This window comes from Pleurodeles waltl, chromosome 6, assembly GCF_031143425.1.
Source record: "Pleurodeles waltl isolate 20211129_DDA chromosome 6, aPleWal1.hap1.20221129, whole genome shotgun sequence".
In the NCBI taxonomy this organism is placed as follows: domain Eukaryota; kingdom Metazoa; phylum Chordata; class Amphibia; order Caudata; family Salamandridae; genus Pleurodeles; species Pleurodeles waltl.
This window is the reverse complement of record NC_090445.1, coordinates 741,939,205-741,958,226: the sequence shown is the minus strand read 5'-3', so window position 1 is coordinate 741,958,226 and position 19,022 is coordinate 741,939,205.

The window sequence follows — 19,022 nt, the reverse complement described above, 5'->3', positions numbered from 1 at the left end:
CCTGGACTCCCATCACCTAAGAGGACACTGAAAGACTGGTGAACTCCATCCACTCTGGAGCACCTTCAGATCATGGCCTCATCATATCTTCAATGTGGCCAGTGCCACCATACCGGAGCTCTGCTGAACTATCAACCGATCCTTCGAGACCCCCACCTTCCCCTCAGACTGGAAGCCTGCTGAAATCAACCCACTACTCAGGAAACCCACTACCGACCCTAGGGAGCTGAAAGAACTACATATCCATCTGTCTGCTCCCTTTCACAGCCAAGGCAACAGAGAAGGCAGTCAACCAGCAACTTGAGACACACCGTATTGTAGACCCATCCCAATCCGAATTCAGAAGCAACCACAGCACTGAAACTGCACTCTCAGCAGCCACCGACGACATACCCATCTTTCTGGACTGCGGAGGCACGGCCGCACTCATCCTCCTCGACTTCTCCACTGCATTTGACACCATCGCCCACTCCACCCTCTGTGAAAGACTACACGATGCCGGCATCTGAGATAAAGCTCTGGTTTGGATCAGGTCCTTCCTCATCGGAAGAACACAGTGTGAGACTGCCGCCGTTCACTTCGGAACCCAAAGACACATGCTGCAGAGTGCCACAAGGATCTTCACTCAGCCTGACACTTTTCAACGTCTACATGGCCCCGCTTGCCAAGATCATCAAACAACAAGGGCTTAACATAGTGTCCTACGCTGAAGACACCAAACTGATCCTCTTCCTGTTCGAGAACTCTGCTAAGGCCAAGAGAAATTTCCACAACGGGATGAGAGCAGTCGCCGCCTGGATGGAGGCCAGCTGCCTCAAACTCAACTCTGACAAGGCAGAGATCCTTGTAGTTGGCTCCACCCCTTCTGCCTGGAAAGATTCCTGGTGGCTCACTGCTCTGGGAAATTCCCCTACAGACCTCGCACTCAACCTGTGCATCATCCCTGGAATCATCTCTAGCCATGACAAACCAAGTCAACGCTGTCTCTTCGTCACGTTTTCACCCCCCCCCGACTCCAGCTGAAGATTTTCAAGTGGATTTCCTCCGACATGAGAAAGACAGTCACCCATTTACTCTTCACTAGCAAACTGGACTGTGGTAACGCACTGTATGCCAGCATCACCAAGAAACTTCAATCAAGACCACAAAGAGTCCAGAATGCAGCAACCAGACTCATCCTTGACATCCCAGGACACAGCTGCATCTCCTCCCACCTCAGAGACCTACACCGGCTCCCAATCAACAAGTGCATCACATGTAAACTCTTGATCCACACCTACAAGGCACTGCACAACATCGAACCGGCATACCTCAGCCACCGCCTTGCCTTCTACGTACCCAGCAGACATCTCTGTTCCTCCCAGCTCGCCCTTGCAGCAGTCCCAAAGATCTGGAAAAGCACAACAGGAGGAAGATCCTTTTCCTACTTAGAAGCCTGGGCATGGAACACGCTGCCTCTCAAAATCAGGCAGACCACATCACTGAAGCAGCTCAGGAAGGACCTCAAGACCTGTCTTTTCGTCTGAGCAGCACACCTACAAACAGCACCTTGAGACCCTATGGGTGATTAGCTGCACTCAACAAATCTATGATTGATTGATTCATTCCACTCTTTTGGGACTCCTGTGCTACAAGAAAAAGTGTCAGAGTTTCCTCTTCAACAGAAGTTTTCAGAACACCATGCATTTTCTGGGTTAGAGGGTGTCATGGTCATCAGCGAGAACATCCACGTGTGCAAAGAAATCCCTGTTCCCTACTTGTGACTCCAAGCTCCTACAACATATATAGCTGACTGTGGCCTCTCGCTACACCAAAAAAATGTGAATTCTTGAAAGACAAGATTCAATTCTTTGGCAGAATCTTCTCAAGTTGGTCCCAAGAAGGCATACAAAATTCATAATGCACCCCCACAATTGAATGCACTTGAAGTCCATAGTTTTTTTGGAATGGCTTCAGGTTGTGGTACATTCATCCACAATGTAGCAATGCTGATGAAACTACTTCAACAACTGGCAAAATGAGCCCCCAGGGTGAATAGTCTTAAGCTCAACAATCTGTATTTCTGGACATTAAGACAGGCTTACTCTGTGACACAGTCCTGAAATATCTTGACCCAAAGAGGAAGACTGAACTTATAATTCATGCTAGACCAGTAGGCCTACAAGCAGAACTGATGCAGGAACAATCCAAAGACACCTCAGCACAAAGAGCTATTGCAACAGCACACTGACAAAAACCAAGAGGCTAACAAATTTAAAAAAGAAGGCTTTTACCTTCACCCAATTTTATTGGTTTCTGCAGTGGCACAACCTTGGCCTAGTTACTGATCAGAAGCTACGCTGCCCCTTTTCTCAGACAAAATCACCACATCTGCTGTCTCACATCAAGAAACCGGCCACCCAGCTATATCATTACAGGTTCCCCTTCACATACAGACTGGAGATGAACAGACTGGCTGAGTAGCTCTTGCAAAGCATCAGGAAGGAAATAATACTGCTGGTGCATTAAGGATATCAGAGATGGCCAAAATGAAAGCCAGATTGCATGTGAAGTTGTTGTTTCCAATATGTAAAAAATAGTGCAAGATGCTTTAAATGAACGCCTTTTTGTGCCACACCATTGGAAAGGTTCCCATCATAATAGAGGAAGAGTCTCCAACACCTTAGAGCAAAGTGAACATCTATTTTTCTCTCTTGCCTGATGGTCTATACCTATTAGGTACTATTGACACTTGCACATTTAACCGGTTGTGGATACAGTAATGTCCACAGCTTTTCTATGTGCCAAACCGAAGATAGAAAAGATCCTAGCAACATAAGGGCTCCCACCTGCAGTCAAATTGGACATAGAGAAATGGCCAGTGAAGTGTGCAAGTGCTGTGATACTAGACTGCTAAACGTCAGTGACACCTGATTTTGATAATGAACTATTTCCCTGTTTTACCTTTGTTTTGTCATGCCTTGTGTTGTACACTGTTTCCTCTGTTTCAGCTGTAGAGTCTTACCGGTGTGTTGCTGCAGCTTCCTGGGACCTTTCGCTGTATCCTGCTCAGCCTTGCGCTTGTAAAAGCACTATTCACTACTAAAACTGGTAACCATAATTCCATCTGTGATATATCATTTGGTAACCTGCTAGATTGCTAATTTGTCATCTCTCCTCCGTCTTCTATCCAGTGTAGACCTACACATTCCATACCATTTAGATAGAACTGTGCCATCCCTCAAAACAGATGAAGCCTGAAGGAGTGTGGACATCTGTCCTAGATTTCTTTTCTCGATTTCTATGTCCGGTGATAAGCGCGTTTTCACGCATAGGTATTCAGGGAAGGCTTTGAACATGTATTCAACTTCACAACCTTCCAGTGCCACGTCCAGTGGGCCCATATGAAAGCCCTATTCATATGATGGTGAAAGCCATTTCCAAATTATATAGAGTTTAGAGATTACACACCAAATATGCACCCTTTTGCAAAAACAATTAACTCAGATCTCTTTCAGCCCTGTCAGCTCTGCTCTGAACTCATCTGATTACAAAAGTTCTTCATCATGTGCTCTTGATCCACAACATGCATGAACCCCTCACTACTGTTCCTTATCAGTTGGTGTTAGCAGCTCCTTAAACGTTCTGAGGAGATTCTCATTGATTTTAAAGTTTTTTGGGCCAATGTCAACAATCCTTCTTAGCAAGGTTATTCAAGACGCTGGTTTGTAGAAGAAGGGTTTGTATTATCAGACCTTAACAAGGATGAACTGACTTGGCTGCAGCCTTCTTACTAAACCAAAACCGTTTGCTGACAAGTAGAGCTTAGTTTTTGAATCAGTTCTCAGCGATTTTTCGACATACAGGGCTGTATAGCTGATAACATTGAAACAAGGCAATCAAATTTAAAACATTCACAAGCACTTTCCAACAGCTGATCTCAGCAGCCGCTTGGATGAATGAATTCCCTACAGCCACATTTCATCAAGCATTGAGATTGGATTTAAAGGAGGCTTTATCAGTGGAGGTTAACAAGCCAACAACAACTACAGTGTTAATTAAATTAACCCTGCAAATTGATGCACAGGAACTGTAGAAGACAGAGAAACTACTCATCAAACCTACATCCCTTGAAGTCCTGAACCAACAAAATACTGAAATGGAAGAGATTATGCAGGTCAAGGAGACGATGAAGCCTCTCTACAGAGAAGAAAAAGAAAAATAGAGAAAGTCCAATCTCTGTTTTTACTGTGCTAAAGGAGGGCCTTTAGTAAAGAGAAGCGTTCTCAAATATCAGGAAACAAAGTAGCTTATCCATGAACAACGGACAAAGGAAGAGCCTGCAAATTGCAAAAGTGCCCATTACGGAAAGAGCACACTGTTTACTACCAGTCTCACATGGACTGATTAGAGTACACTCTCTGGTTGATTCCCAGGCCTCGGGATGCTTCATGGACAATCATTTTCAAGTTCTACACCAGATTCCAGTTATTGGGAAAGCAGTAAAAGAGGACATTCAAAGAATCAGTGGCACAGAATCGACTTCAGTCGCAGTTTCTCAAGACACTCAACTGTTAATGGCTATCTTAGCTGGCCATGTGGAGAAGATACCATTTGTTGCTCTATGGTTTCCGATTGTCCTCTGCACTATGTGGTTGCAGACTTGCAATCCAAAGATCAGTTTGACCATCCTGGAGATGTGTCTCAAGTCAGCATACTGCAAGTTTCCCTAATCTGCAACCAAGAGATGTGCACCCTATGACCTGGTCAGTAAAACAACCAAATCCAGAGGAGACGAACGGAAAGATAAAGAAAACTGAGAGCTATAACATTCCTCCACAATGTGCTGAAATCTCCAATGTTTTTAGTAAGAAAGGGGCAGACACTGTTCCACCACATGGGGAATATGACTGCAGAATTGATTTAATCCCAGGAGAAGCCATTCCTCGAGGCAAACCTACCCACTGGCTGTCAAGGAAGCTGAAGTACTTCACCAATATTTACTATAAACTTAGATAAAAGCGTCCTTCGACATTCCACGTAGCCTGCAGGAACTCCTACTTTTTACAAAAGCTAAGGTGAAGTTACAGAGAATTGAACACCATCAGCATAAGGAACCTTTATCCCCAACCTCTTGTATCTGTACTCCTTGATATAGTTAAAACAGCTAAGAAAATGTCCAAAGTAGATCTCAAGTAAGCATATAATATTGTATGGATAAGTAAAAGAGATGAATAGAGGACATGATCATCATTTATACTTTATTCAGTTATTACGAACCATTAAAGTGCACAGAACATAATAAAACAGGATTGTAAAACAAATGCATTTCATCAAGAATAGGGGAGCAAATCATCAATGGGTCACCCATCAAGGTGAGAAAGGCAAATTATAATCCAATTATGCGTGGAAGTCAGAACAATGCCTTTCAGGACCACCAGGATGGCTTTCAGTGCGACAGAAGCTTTTTCAATTTAAGAGGTCAATTATAAAACATACTAAAAGTTCAGTACAAAGCTAAAACAGCATAAAACCAGACATTAGGGAAACACAGTGTTGGATTATCACGTAGAACAGATAGCTGTGTAACAGTACATAAAGACAAAAGTGCAAGTGCATGTGCATAGATACAAGAAAGTCAGGCTATAATGAATTTTAAGATTATATTAAAAGCTGGGTGCTTGTATCATGCACCCTGCAGGTACCTCACTTTAGCATGTACACCAAATGGGTCTTGTCCTTGCTTAAAGGCCAGAAATACACATGTCCGCTTTAATAGACCCAAATTGTGGCATGCCAGAATCATCGATGTAGAGTGACTACCAGGGTATGGTGGACAGAAAAAAGGAAATGTTCCTCAGTCTCGTTATAGTAAGAGCAGGCACAGCATGTTGCAGAGCTCTCAGCGTTGACTGGCTAAGTGGTTGAGAATGCTGTATTCTCTTAACTGAGAGGGCTGCGAGTGTGCAAAAGAAAGGGAGGGTCGCTGGTCTGTATAAGATCCCTGTGGACCGTTTTCGATCAAATCTAGGTGTCTGGGATCTATATATTACTACAATTTCAAACGCTATGCTTGCAGGCTCCTATACCTCAAACCTAGAAAGGTGCAGAGATAGTCCCTAAAAGGTAAAAAGGGACCTAGGTAAAAGGGACCTAGGGTTCTACTGCAGAACTATCGCCTCATTAACTTGATAGATTCTATCCAAAAACGTTGTGTATAAAAATCCTTGATAAACTTAACATGTGGCTAGCCGACAGTCAGGTGAATAGAAAAATGATTTCAGTACTAGCTATTGACATTTTGAGTACCTTGTATTGCAATGTAGTCTGTGTAGTGCCCCTGCAGCCTTCAAGCACTTTGTGAATTACATTTTGTTCTTGATCTACACTTTATAGTTTATCTCAATTACATTTTGATATATACTTTGACAGTGGATGAATATCAAAGCCATGTAAAAAGTATTCACAAGATTGAGAAAACATTTACCTGAAGTATCAAAAATCTTATTTTTGGAATTAAAGATTTCTGCCACTGGTGTTGGTATGGACTCCACAAATATCCACGAAACCCTGGAGTGGCCTGCTTTAAGAAACATTAATAATATTCATAGCTTCATCAACTTTGCTAAATTGTATTGCCAATTCATTATAGACATATTAACCATTATTATAAACATTGTACACTTGACTAAGAAAGTGGTTAAATGTAAGTGGGGTTCTGAACAAAAATATTTTTTTATTTATTGAAAGATACTTTTACAGTGGCTTCTAAGTTATACACCCCAATGACTAACTTGCCTTTGTGGTAGAGACTAATGCCTCTTCATTCTCCACTGGGGCACTTCTATCCCAAAGAGATAATAAACCGATGAGATACGCCCTGTAGTCTAATATTCGAGAACTCTGACAGATACGGATAAGAATTACACTATCTGTGATAAAGAGCTTCTAGTCATCAAATAAGTCTTCACCCATTGGAGGCCTCGTTTGGAATAGACCGACCATAAAAATCTTCTCTATCTGACAAGTATGAAATGTGTAAATACTCCTCATGCCAGGTGGACACTATTCTTTTTTCAATTTGACTATATCATCATATATAGACCTAGAAATTCGGGATGTGTTATGCCGACAAATGGATCCAGAGGTTGAAAGCAAAGACTTCTCTTGGACTTGGTTAGTCAGTCCAACAGAATGTATCTCAGGAACAATGAGTGGAAAAGGAACCTCAGTGAAGAACCCTATTTTTGTATTCTGGTGAAGCACTGTACAACGCTAGCAACACCTCACAGACTAAGGGCCTCATTACAAGTTTGGTGGTCCAGAGACCAACATGGCCGCGTTGGCGGTCCGACCACTGTCGGGTTGGCGGTTTGACCGCCAGATGAGAAGTCATGTTGCCCTATGGAGCAAAGGCCCTGCTGTCCTGCTGGCACCGTCAGGCAGCCCTCACCGCCACCGTCCTGAGGCAGCACAAACAGGCGGGCGGAGACAGCGTTTCCACAGGACACATTATGATGTTGCACACGGCCATTGTGACCGTGGCAGTCCAACCACAACATCTCAGAAGGCGAAAACAGTGACTAGAAAGGGAGTCACTCACCTGCAGGCAGCCTTACACGTCCAGTGCTGCCCTGGAGCCCATCACAAACCTCCTGCCACTGCTGATGATCATCGAAGGTGCACAAAATCAAAGCCGCTGTTGGTGCAACTGACTGTAAGTATACACACCTACCTATGTTTTTAACTGCACCAACAGATCATTGCGCTGTCATCCACATGAGATGGGGGTCCCCTTATGGGCACCAAGTACACATCTCTTTGTGTTGCGGGTCAGAATTGTACACAAAAGGACACATTCACAGGCACAATACACCCCCTTTGGGAAGGTCACTCCCATTGCACCGCAACACTACACAAAAACACATGTCTACCCATCTCAGGCACAGGGACAGTGAAGTGTACACAACATTGTCTCACACAACACCAACAACACAGCAACTTCACATCTACAAATACAACTCACATTCACATTCCTCACATGATATAGACTCTTGTAACATTCAGCACACATGTGTATGGATGTGGCATGGGACACAGACAGCACTATGAGTAAACAGCCCTCCAATAGACACACACATCACACACATTGCAATCCAATGAAAGGACAATGGGATGAACAATAGTTAGAAAGCCAAATAAACAAACCTCACTATGCAAACAATACCTGCACAATAGAGATAGGGCCAGTAGGAACACCCAGGGAAGGAGTGTGCACTGGGACACATCATCTTGCAACTGCCCATAAAACAACTATTGCACAGGAAATGGCCCTTCAAGTATCTTTGGGACAAAGAATACTAGACCCAAATGACATGCTTATCTGCACAAAGTGGAAGTGCAAGTTAACAAAGTACATACAACTCCAACTGTATGGGACATACCTCTACATGATACAAGTGGCTGCAAGGTACACACAGCTAAATGGTCACGTACAGCCAAACGCAAACAAAGTTATCACTATTGAACACACTCCATGTCTGCACAAACAAAACTCAAGCTGACACACATCAGATGAATACATAATCCACATCAGGGGGACAAGCCTAACACCATACATTCTCACATTGGACATCCCAAGATGAAATACCATGCAAACAGTACATATTCATACAGTCAACATATACCCTGCTCTTGGGGGATACCAGCACTACCCACAAAGTTAGGTACTGCAAACAACAGCAGATAGATCATCAAGCAGGCTGAAATACACACAACCAACAGCACAAGTTACTCAGTGTTAGAAATGGGGTCTCTGGTTGGCAGTCAGTTTGCACTCTGTCCAAGCAGGAACCCTCACTCTAGTCAGGGCAATGGAGATACACATTAAGATAACCCTTGCCCACCCCCTTGGTAGCTTGGCACAAGCAGTCAGGTTTATCTCAATGTGTAAAGTATTTGTACCAACACACACAGTAACACAGTGAAAACACTACAAAATGGACACTACACTAGTTTAGAAAAATAGCCAATATTTATATAAATCAAGCAAGACCAAAACAACAGTTATGAATTTTCTAAAGAATAGATTCTTACTCTATAGAAAACAATGGAAACGTTGTTGTTACACAAAGTACCTGGTTTGTGTAAAAAATAAAGCCACACGGGCGAGCATTCGTCAGAAAAGTCAGTGATGCGTTGATTCCTTACTCGCAAGTGAGGCCATGCGTTGTTTCTTCTCCGGTCAAGTAGGCGATGTGTTGTTTTTCTCTCCCGCAAAACAGTGATGTGTTGATTTTCAGACGGGGCACCTCAGGTTTGTGCAGGTTTACAATGATTTTGACTCCCAGCAATGATGCGTGAGAAATCCGTCCGCACAGTGATGGAAAAGGGTTTGCATAGTTTTCAGCAGCTGCAAGTAGGTGTTGCGTAATTTCTTTAGCCACAATGCAGGTGATAGGGCATCACTTGGCAGGGCGGGAATCTCAGCAGAGAGTCCAGGTGCTGGCAGAGGAAGTCTTTGATGGCCCTGAGGTTTCAAAAGAGAAGGCAAGCTCAGTCCAAGCCCTTGGAGACACTTCACAAGCAGGAATATACCACAAAGTCCAGTCCTGGTCCCCTTCCTCAGGCAGAAGTAGCAACTGCAGGATAGCCCAAAAAAGCACAGTCACAGGCAGGGACAGCACTTCTCCTCAGCTCTCGAGCTCTTCACCTTGGCAGAGGTTCTTCTTAGTTCCAGAAGTAAATCTGAAAATCAAGGGTTTTGGGTCCCCTACCTTTACCCCTTTCTGGGGCATACTTCAAAGAAAAGTCTCCGTTGTTCACAAGATCCTTCCTTGCCCAGGCCTGGCTCCATACTACCACCAGGGGGTTTGAGACTGCATTGTGTGAGGGGAGGCACAGCCCATTCAAGTGTAAGTGACCACTACTCTTCCCTCCACTCTAGCCCAGATGGCCCATCAGGCTATGCAGGCTACACTCAAGCTCCCTTTGTGTCACTGTCTAGAGGGGATTCACAAATAGCCCAACTATCAGTCTGACCCACACATGAAATACACAAGCAGGTAGAGTCACAGTATGATTTAATCAAGAAAATGCCCACTTTCTAAAAGTGGCATTTTCAAACAGAAAATTTAAAAAACAACTTTACCAAAAGATGTATTTTTAAATTGTGAGTTCACAGACCTCAAACTCCAATCTATATTTTCTCCCAAAGGGAAACTGCACTTTAAGGTTATTTAAAGGTAGCCCACATGTTAAACTATGAGAGAGATGGGCCTTGCAACAGTGAAAACTGAATTTGACTGTATTTCACATGTAAAACACATCAGTCCATGTCCCACCTTTAACATACACCGCGCCCTGCCCATGGGGCTACTAGGGCCTACCTTAGGGGTGCCTCACATGTATAAAAGGGAAGGTTTGGGCCAAACAGGTGAGTGCACTTGCCAAGTCTAATTGGCAGGTTAAAACTACACACACAGACACTGCAGTGGCAGGCATGAGCCATGTTTACAGGTCCACACGTGTGGGTGGCACAACCAGTGCTGCAGGCCCACTAGTAGCATTTGATTTACAGTCCCTGGGCACCTCTAGTGCACTTTACTAGGGACTTGTTAGTAAATCAAATATGCCAATCATGGAAAAGTCAATTACACATACAATTTACACAGGGAGCACTTGCACTTTAGCACTGGTCAGCAGTGGTAAAGTGCCTAGAGTACCAAAAACCTCAAAAACAGAGTCCAGCACACAGTCAAAACATGGGAAGCAGAGGCGAAAAAGACAGGGGAGACCAAGTCAAGGATGGCAGGTCTAACACTCAGGAACAACATAAAGGTAGAAAAGGAATTGCAGGACAAATGTATACCCCAAAAATACCAACTGTTTGGGTTTCTTGAATAATAAATGTTAAAAGTCGAAGGCCATTGTTCAGTCCATGCGTGTTGGCATAGGCACTTCATGGAGCCGTCACTTGACTCCTAACTGCCAGGGAACCACCACATGAAGGGGCATCAACTGGGCAGGCAGGCACCTCAGGGATCATCCTTGGTGGGGGGAGGTCGAATCTGGGAGGGGGAGGGGTTGGTCTTGGGCTTGGGAGGGGTAGGCTTCTTTTTGGGAGGTGTGGGCTTCTGGGGGGGAGAGATATGGGTGCTTCCAAGGAGGCAGGGGAGGTCTGGGAGGTGTGAGGGAGAGCCTAGGAGGTGGGTGGGTGCCTCTTGGGTTTGGGACAGGGGTGGAGGGAACAGGGGAAAGGTGAAGGTCAAACAAAAATATACTCATAGGGACCCAGGGACGGTCAGCAATAGGAGTGGGGATTTGGAGGTTGAGGGAGTGGTTGTCTGATGTGTAAGTGTGGATGTCGTGGGTACGTGTTTCTGGGAGGTATGCTTGTGTTTGGTTGGTGTCTGTTGGGTGGGTGAGTGAGTGTGTTTGTGTGTCTTAGGGGTCTAGGAGTTGGAAGTGCTGTGGGATGTGTGTGTGTCTATTGGGGTGGTGACTGCAGGTATGCTGGATGTGGTGGATGTCTGTATGTCTGTCTGGGTGGTGTCTACAGGTATGGTGCTTGTGGTAGATGTCTGGGTGTCTGTTGGTGTGGTTTCTGCTGGTCTGCTGTGTGTGATGGGTATGTCACTAACTGTTGTAGTTGTGGCTGTGGATATGCTAGATGTGTGTATAATGCTGGAGATGGGGGTGTCTGGGGAAGTGGTGAATGTTGTCGTGTCTGTGAGTGTCTGTTTGCTTTCATGCTGGTGTGTTTTGTGGTGCTTGTGGCTGTGTGTGCTGCTCTTATGTGTTGAGGTGGGTGCGTGCGGATCTGTCTGTGTGCTTTGGGTAGGTACGGGAAGTGGGGATTTGGATTGAGAAAATGGAGGTGGAGGGAGGGACGGGAGGTGGGTGGTGACTGGCTGCCATCAGTGAGGAGGCCAGAGCTTGAAAAGACCTCTGTAGACGAGCCATTGCACCATGAATGCCTTCCAGGAATGCATTTTTTTGTTGGGGTTGGGTTGCCAATCCCACAATGGCATTCACAGTGGCTGACTGACCCAGAGAGATACTTCTCAGGAGGTCATTAGCCTCCTTACTGAAGGCAGCAAGGGGAACGGGCTGGGGCAGAAGTGCCTGCGGCAAAGGAGACACCCCCCCTCTTGGGTGAGTGGGTACAGCCAACTTGATGGGCAGCAACAGGGAGGGCGGTATTAGAATGAGGTGGCAGACAAAGATGGTACAGGGGAACGCCCGAGGGGTCCGCCACCACTAGGGAGTGTCCGCTGGAGGAAGAATCCCATGAAGAGGATGTTACGGTTTCCCCCGTAGCACTCTCCTCACCCGCCTGGCCACTGTGTCCCTCTGTGTCAGTGGTGTCTTGACCCGAGGTCCCGTGGGCAGATGCATCCCCACTCGACTGTGCCCCATCTTCTTGGCATGCAGGTGATGATGTTGCAAATACAAAGACAAATAGGATCATCACATGTCCATGATCACATGAACAACAGCTCAGATTAGCAAACATTACCATGATATCAAGTAAGCCCCAGCAACAAACTCCACCTAAGTGGCCCATACCTGTGCCCTACCATATGAATGCATGCCACCTGAACTGTCAACAGTTGCCCACAGAAAATCAGGATTTTAGACACCTACAATAGCATGGCGGAAGTTGTGTAATCACAATCACAATTCAACAAGTAGGAGCCCTCATCACCCTCAAAGCTGTGCCCCATGAAGCAGACCTCAGTTACCTGTTGTCATACCATAGTAGGCAAATGCTAAATGTATTCCCACAGATTCCACACAAGGCCATGCACACATCTATACATAATGACCCAACAATAAGAAATTATGCTTCAAATTCCTGCCATGTTGCTAACAAAAATACAATAGCCTGGAATAGGTGATATGGAAATACTCATGTCACACTGGAAGCAGTTCCACTATACACACTTCAGCAAGTGATATTTGTCCCAATAGAGTCATGGAGGTAGTGTTAATGTTGCTCAGATAGGCCTCACATGTGACATGAAAATGGACACTCTAGACATCATGTGAAATATGTCAGGGAGAGATGTCCCCAAAATCCACAACACAGTGAATCAGCAAACCCCAGGCTAATCACCAATAATGCCAAGCAACCCTTACAATGACATACTCTGAGTGCATTAGTAGACACTGTTAGTCCCTTGAATGTTGGGGAGGCCCAGAGATTAGCAAGTACTTGTAGAAGACCCTCAACATTACCCAGTTGGAAGCTACATCATTGTCTACATAATTGTCATGCAGACCCAGATATCTGTTTACAGATGAATGCTTGTACCCAAAGACATGTGATTCCAACATAACTGCAGGTCACTCCATGATGCTGGCCAACAGTGAGGTTACAACCGTTACCCATTACACGTGCAGTGCAATTTTCGACATGATGCCACATCAAGGGCATAGATTTTTACATTGCAGCTCAAAACTCTAGGCCTACCAGTCATGTCCCTCATTGGTACTGCAGTTGTACATGCCAAATGACATGCTATGATGCATGAGGGAATGCGGCAGCCAATAAACAATGGTGACACACTGCTTTCTTTTGCACAACATGACATGTACCCCCATTGTAAATGTCTCATTCCACACACTGTTTGCCATGCACATATATGTGAGGAAATACAGACATCATCACATCAACATAGACCATGCATGAAACAGCAGCTTAAAAATGTTTCTCAAAAGATAAAGGGACACATGCTGACACGTAGGCACAAGGAATGTTAGAAACAGTGATGGCACATACATCATGTCAATGGAAATTCCCCATTTACCAAGGGAAAGTATTGATCTATAGCTGACCCAAAGAACAATGTAAGCTCTGTCTCGTGTGTTAACCATCTTCACTTTACAGACTGCAGTGAGGCACTAGCACCTGTCATACACTGAAGACAAGTGGTGTCTGGGTGGCAGATGCCTATAAACTCACTTACCCAGACAAATGGCTGAGGGCAGTGGTTCATCACATACGTACCTTTGGCCTGTAACATTGAGGAGTAGTGGTCTGTTGAACAGAAATTTCACGCACTACAACAACAAACAGTAATTGATTGATCAATGTATCCAGCCATATGTCATCCATGGAGAGCAAGTGGTTTGTGGAGTCTACCCAGTTGTGTCCTTGCTCCCTGGTCCAAAAGATAAAGCACATCAGTATGCACACATGACATCTCTGCACAAACAATCACTCATCTACTGTGTGACACATGGCTTATCCGTAATTGTTAGGGAGTGCTGCTAGAACCTAACCATTTCACTTGGCAATGTAACAGGCAGGAATATGCCCTGTCCTCACCCCCTTGTGGCTGCTGTGCTGCCCTCAAACACCCATCAAGCTCTAGATAGGTCACCACCAGAATGCAGGATATTAGGGGGGTCATGGTCTGACGGGCACCCCGCTCACGTTGGGAAGACATCCCCAGCTGGACTTTAGCATTCTTCCAGGCCCAGTGTCTCAGGTACTCCCACCCCAGGGTCCGCACTTTTAAGGCGATCATACTCCATAATCCCTTCTTTTGATGGTGGTTGACCTGCATGGATGTAAAAGACAAATCAGGAGCTCATGATCACAAGTTTCATCACAAATGTTTGAGTCACATACATGTCATTAACATTGAGCTAGGACTTTCCTATTTGTCAGTACTCCCTAAGTGTGACACATACAAGCCAATGAGTACAGGGACATGACTACAGACATAAATGTTTCCATCTGCAGACTAACCCACTACCCTGCTCAGTGACTACAATGGCTAAGCAAGCTTACTGACATCAGGTAGCCTATGCTCTAGTAACCTGCACTGTGCTGTGGGCCACTATGAAACACATCACACAAATGTGGCTTCTGAAGGGTAAACTACTTAAGCATGAATGAACACATTCACACTCTGTGAGAATGACTCACTGCATAGAGTCCCTACAGGCAACTGCCAGAGTACAAACTCCAACATCACACATGAGTAGCAATAAATGGACAGGCATGGTGGGTACAAAAAGTGTCTTCCCTGTCCATGTGTGGACATGTGCAATAACAAATGCAGACTAATGCCACTTCAGGGGGTGGGGTTCTGTGCCATGAACTTGTACCACAGAACACACCTTTGGGCATATGTATCCATTCTACGGCATCCAACAAACAAAGGCATGCGTTGTGCAGTTTCTACTACGTTGCTAAGCTGCTTAGTCAAATATCATGGCCTCCCAGGAATCAACACACGGTCTGCACTGTAGGCTTGTCATTTGTGCAATAAGCTTGTAGAGGACAAATATTTCCTGTGGGAAGGTGGCAACAGAGCTGTGGGAGTAAGAGACCTGTCATGAGTCAAACACACACATTGACAGTGATGCTAAGTGCACACGTGGCTTACATTAATTACTTACCTATGCACCCATTCCTAATCTACTCAAAGGAATGAGGCATTCTGGGCAGGATTTGCCACCTAAGCCTCATATTTGTCACATGACAGGATAGTTGGGGTACAGGGAGTGGACACAATGCCACAGTTGCACAGTCACAGTGACTCTGCCCCAGCATACACAAGGTCCCATGCTGGGAGGTACATGTGACAGGCCCTGGTCTTTGAAGGCTGAGCTGACAGAACTTATATGACCCCCCATTTCCATCACGTCCGTGCATGACAGTACATCATGTGACAAACAGCAATTTGGCATGTAGTGTGTGGAAACCTTACCGGCAGAGTGACTCATGATATGCCTTTCAAACAACATTTTAGCAAGGGCAGATGTGTTCAGAAATCTATGTCCTCATAGACTTTGCTCAGATTACTCTGAACTGATTCATATAATGTGCAAACCCAGCTCATGCTGTCATGCACATACATGTTGTCGGACATTTACAACAATCATGAGAAAAGAAATGCCAGTGGATGGCAGTAATGTCTCCTCAATTAGTTATGTGCATCCAACACAAGGAGGATCTAGGAGTCCAAAGCCCTCACACAACAAAATGTGACTGAACTTAAAATATGGCACTGGCCACCAATACCTGCACATTGACCCTCCCATTGATGCCACACAGACTGCAGCAACAGGCACATGAGTAGCCAAAATGGCACACATGGCCACATTCTAGCCTGTGAGAAGGGAAAGGATGGTTAAGTGCAGAGAAAATTGTGCACATGCAGTACTTACCTGCTCCTCTGGTGAACAATAGAGCTGTCCATACAGGGTAAGCAAATCAATCACTAGCCTCTCCAGGTCCTCTGGAGAGAAGGCAGGGGCCCCATCACCTGCTGAACCTTACATGATAGCTCCCAGAGGCAGTACACAGCAGCTCAGGTCGTGGAGGTCTTGCTGGCAGCAGTGGCAGGAGTCAAGTGAATGAATCTGCAGAACATGGCAGTCACGTCTGCCACATACGTGGTCATCACCGCCGGTGGAGACAGCCATTAGCCCGCGACTGCCACTGGCAACAGCCTCTGGCTGTCTCCGCCGCAGTTGCAACCGCCTATTGCCAAGACGACATCTGCTGCGGTCACGGACGGTTCCTAATGTCTAGTGGAGTAGGTCAGGCAGCCACCATTTTGGCGGCCTGAAATGCTTATTTGGACTTTGTAAACTGTGTCACACTTCCGAAAATGTATTTTTGACCACACAGACATGCTTATCCTGTCTTGTCATGTAGGTCCTACTACTCAAACACGAGGATTTAGCCCATGTGAATGCTGACTTTTATGGTTTTGCATGCATCCCACTTGTGGTAGGGGCCATTGATGGCACACATGTTGGCTTGGTCACCCCCACCGGCCAATGAACCAGTACACAGCAACAGAAAGAACTTCCATTCCATGAATGTGCAAGTTGTATGTTTGGCAGATCTCTACATTTCACAGGACTGTGTACGTTATCTGTGTTCAGCCCATGAGTCCTTCATATTGCAGAACAGCACCATACCCCAGGTGATGTCACAACTATACCCAGAGAGGGCCTTGCTGGTTGGTAAGTCACATCTGTCCTGAGTACGTGTGTTCAATGTCTGGTGCTATAATCATGAACTGAGTGACTCATTGTTGCGCAAATGTCCCATGTCTTAACAGGAGACTCCGCATATCCAAATCATCCTTGGTTGCTGATGCGAATAAGGAATCCAATTATGTTAGGGGAAATCCTCTTCAATGGGGCCCATAGAAGAACAAGACGGTTAGTGGAGTGGGTTTTGGGCTCCTGAAGGCCAGATTCTGCTTTCTTGACCGGACTGGTGGGGCCCTCCTCTGCTCAATTGGAAAAGTGTGTAAGATCACGGTGGCATTCTGCATGCTCCACAATATCGCCATGCAGGAAAATATCCCATACATCCCAGAGGAGCTGCAGTCTGCAGTGCCACCGGGTAAGAAACCTGAAATACCAAGTGAGGATGACAGTTGTGAAGAGGAAGGAGCTGACTTGTGGGAATATCTAATCAATAGCTACTTTTCATGAGTGTAAGTATGTATTGTGATATAATGACTGTGACTGTACAGTTTACTGTAGGACTGAGAATGTGTGGAGTTGAGTGTTTTGGCAACAGCTAGGGAGCTGATACTCTGCAATATTCAGCCAAAGGGTACTTGATGAGTTAGCCATTGACATATCTCCACCTTGATGATGATGCTTTGTTTGTGACACTCTCTTTGCAATGTTATTCCATTTCCAGATGCTTGCTATGTGATTTGTGTAATAGGTATGTTTTCTAGCCTATATTCTTTGTTTGGTCTTTGTACAGGTACCTCCTCCATGACATCCCTCATGTGGGCATTTCAGAGTTGTGACATTGTCAGGTATCTGATGCTGGTCTGACATGGGAAGTGGACATGGACTGTCCCAGGTAATGAAAGTCACAGATTTGGGGTGTATGAGATTTGTGCCAAGGCAACCTATACAGTGTTTCGGTAGAAGGTCTGAAGTGCACAGTGTACTTGTTTAGTGTGCTGTGTTGGGCCAATTGTATCATGTGTGCCATCATGTGGGCATGAAATCTGTAGTCATCAATTGGGAGCAAGGGATTCACCCTTCACATTGGCTAAACACTCCTATTGTATGACCTGTATGTAGCTATAGATATGTTTGATCATTGCACGCCACAGTGCCTGTGCCACAACACTGACATATGTTTGTGCTATACCATCAGATGCATGGTCATTGGAGAATGATGGGCCTGTGGTCAGGGAATGTTGTACTGCCCTCTGTCCTACCTTGGTTTATGTGATGGTGGATTACTCTGGTGTGGTATGTGGCAAGGCTCAAGCTGGTGACACCATCCACTTTTCTCTATGCCTATTCTACAAAATGATGTCTGACAGGGCCCTTCCTTCTGTGGTATGGGGGGGCTGTACCCTGGTATGCGTATCTTGACTCAGTACGAGTCAGCTATTCTTGACTATGACATTCCAGACAATTTCAACAGCCTATGTGCTGTAAAGTGGAATAAAAGGTTTAGTGTGACCAGACACTTGCTGTAATGTGTTTGTGTGTGTTGAAAGTAATCCTTAGCAGGACACTGTACCTGTAACATATCCCTCCTTGCATTAGTATCTTGTGTCTTCCTCATTTGCTTCACATGGTCTTACATCTCTACATATCAAAATGTGGAACAGAAGCAAGCAGGCAATGACTTTGTGATAGGTGAATTTATTAGAAATGTGTGCAGAATATAAATTGGGGCATGATGGAACAGAAGAGTGAAGGGGTCAGTCATGGTGGATTAAATCATTGGAGTAGATGCCACACCATTGGAATTCAAGAGTCCACTGTACTCCTCCCATGGAAATTGGAAGGTTGTTTAAGAACAGTGAACCAAATGAATATGTGGCACACAAAGAAGGTCATTTTGGAAGCGGTTACTTGCTGGAAGCGATGGGTGTCTTGCCATCCGCACCTCCTGGGTTCTTAGCTGGAGGTCCCCACTTGAGTGTGAGGGGTGGATCTGCTGCTACTGAGGCAAGGGCGTCTGGGGCGAGTTCTTCCCCTTTCAGGGCATCCCTTCCAGTGGCTAGCACCTATGAAGGGCC